This window comes from Puntigrus tetrazona, chromosome 12 (assembly GCF_018831695.1).
Source record: "Puntigrus tetrazona isolate hp1 chromosome 12, ASM1883169v1, whole genome shotgun sequence".
Lineage (NCBI taxonomy): Eukaryota > Metazoa > Chordata > Actinopteri > Cypriniformes > Cyprinidae > Puntigrus > Puntigrus tetrazona.
The window spans coordinates 4,067,886-4,070,385 of NC_056710.1; the positions used below are offsets into that span (position 1 = coordinate 4,067,886).

Genomic DNA, 2,500 nt, shown 5'->3' on the forward strand with positions numbered 1-2,500 from the left:
GAGGCGCTGGAGGTAGAGGATGAGACATCTGGTATGTCCCTGGCGGTCGTGGAAAGCCAAGTCTTTTCCCTCTCGCATGTGGAGTGCAGATCTTAACCTGATCAAACACACCTGAATGGGCTAATCAAGACCTTAGGGTCTGTCCACAAAAGGCAGTCAGCTGTGTTGCCCTGAAACTCAAAATTGTTTGTTTTCAACCAAAAACTTTGAGTGACTGGCCTTGGCTGTTTCCATTTTTTGGGACGATTTATTGCCTTTAGCTATTGTTTTTTTATTCCAGTTATTTTTTCAGCTTTTGCAGTGAAAAATTGATGTTCAGGTTCAACAGGGTGCCTCTGTTGGAAAGGAGCAGGCTAAGGAAAGCAAAAGCGGCAGACTTTGTTCAGGCACAGCAACCACAAGAGCCACAACCCGCTCTGGCATGCCCCGTAGAAACCGGGCCTTAGCGCTTTACATCGCAGCCACGCTTCCCAGTGGGTAGGTGCTACACACTCCAACATTTTCGGAAGTTCACATATGCGACCTTGCCTCAAGCACACCTCTTGGTTTTACTTGTTTAAAGTAAAAACTGCCCGCAGATCGGATCAAGGACACTTTGCTTAGCGGTTTCGTAGGGTCTGTCACAACATCACTGAGTGCACATGCAGCCTTGCTTGGCTAAACCATTGCTGGCAGCGGTGGGATTCGAACCCACGCCCCCTGAGAGACTGGAGCCTAAATCCAGCGCCTTAGACCACTCGGCCACGCTACCCCACCCAACTGCCCACCGTGGGCGCTTTTGCACTCTCACTCTCGGCTCGGCCATAAGAGTCTGAAAAAAAAAACACAGCACTGGCACTGGGATTTGAACCCACGCCCCCGAAGAGACTGGAGCCTTAATCCAGCGCCTTAGACCGCTCGGCCACGCTACCCCACAAAGCCGACTTACTTGGGCTGATTTTTTTCGCATCTAGTTACGGAGTGCAGATAGTTTTTTGTTCAAATGCACCTGGATGTGTGTCAAGAGCCTGACACAAGAGCCTTCCAAGAGCCTGCTCTGGCACGCACCCGAAGAGACTGGACCCTTAATCCAGTGTCTTTGGGTAGGTGCTCCACTGGTAGAGGCGCTGGAGGTAGAGGAAAAGACATCTGGCAGGGTCTTTGGGTAGGTGCTCCACTGGTAGAGGCGCTGGAGGTAGAGGATGAGACATCTGGTATGTCCCTGGCGGTCGTGGAAAGCCAAGTCTTTTTCCCTCTCGCATGTGGAGTGCAGATCTTAACCTGATCAAACACACCTGAATGGGCTAATCAAGACCTTAGGGTCTGTCCACAAAAGGCAGTCAGCTGTGTTGCCCTGAAACTCAAAATTGTTTGTTTTCAACCAAAAACTTTCAGTGACTGGCCTTGGCTGTTTCCATTTTTTGGGACGATTTATTGCCTTTAGCTATTGTTTTTTTATTCCAGTTATTTTTCAGCTTTTGCAGTGAAAATTGATGTTCGGGTTCAACAGGGTGCCTCTGTTGGAAAGGAGCAGGCTAAGGAAAGCAAAAGCGGCAGACTTTGTTCAGGCACAGCAACCACAAGAGCCACAACCCGCTCTGGCATGCCCCGTAGAAACCGGAGCCTTAGCGCTTTACATCGCAGCCACGCTTCCCAGTGGGTAGGTGCTACACACTCCAACATTTTCGGAAGTTCACATATGCGACCTTGCCTCAAGCACACCTCTTGGTTTTACTTGTTTAAAGTAAAAACTGCCGGCAGATCGGATCAAGGACACCTTTTAGCGGTTTCGTAGGGTCTGTCACAACATCACTGAGTGCACATGCAGCCTTGCTTGGCTAAACCATTGCTGGCAGCGGTGGGATTCGAACCCACGCCCCTGAGAGACTGGAGCCTAAATCCAGCGCCTTAGACCACTCGGCCACGCTACCCCACGCAACTGCCCACCGTGGGCGCTTTTTTGCACTCTCACTCTCGGCTCGGCCATAAGAGTCTTCGAAAAAAAAAACACAGACGCACTGGCAGCGGTGGGATTCGAACCACGCCCCGAAGAGACTGGAGCCTTAATCCAGCGCCTTAGACCGCTCGGCCACGCTACCCCACAAAGCCGACTTACTTGGGCTGATTTTTTTTCGCATCTAGTTACGGAGTGCAGATAGTTTTTGTTCAAATGCACCTGGATGTGTGTCAAGAGCCTGACACAAGAGCCTTCAAGAGCCTGCTCTGGCACGCACCGAAGAGACTGGACCCTTAATCCAGTGTCTTTGGGTAGGTGCTCCACTGGTAGAGGCGCTGGAGGTAGAGGAAAAGACATCTGGCAGGGTCTTTGGGTAGGTGCTCCACTGGTAGAGGCGCTGGAGGTAGAGGATGAGACATCTGGTATGTCCCTGGCGGTCGTGGAAAGCCAAGTCTTTTCCCTCTCGCATGTGGAGTGCAGATCTTAACCTGATCAAACACACCTGAATGGGCTAATCAAGACCTTAGGGTCTGTCCACAAAAGGCAGTCAGCTGTGTTGCCCTG

The 2,500-nt window shown here is 51.1% G+C and overlaps 3 non-coding genes across 3 annotated transcripts; all 3 read right to left on the reverse strand.

Moving 5' to 3' along the window:
* Positions 1-669: 669 nt before the first annotated feature.
* Positions 670-751, reverse strand: trnal-uag. The gene has a single exon. It is a non-coding gene; the product is annotated as a tRNA-Leu (tRNA).
* A 1,078-nt stretch (positions 752-1,829) lies between these two features.
* Positions 1,830-1,910, reverse strand: trnal-uag. The gene has a single exon. It is a non-coding gene; the product is annotated as a tRNA-Leu (tRNA).
* Positions 1,911-1,998: 88 nt separating this feature from the next.
* On the reverse strand, positions 1,999-2,078 carry trnal-aag. Its single transcript has one exon. It is a non-coding gene; the product is annotated as a tRNA-Leu (tRNA).
* Between the last annotated feature and the right edge of the window lie 422 nt (positions 2,079-2,500).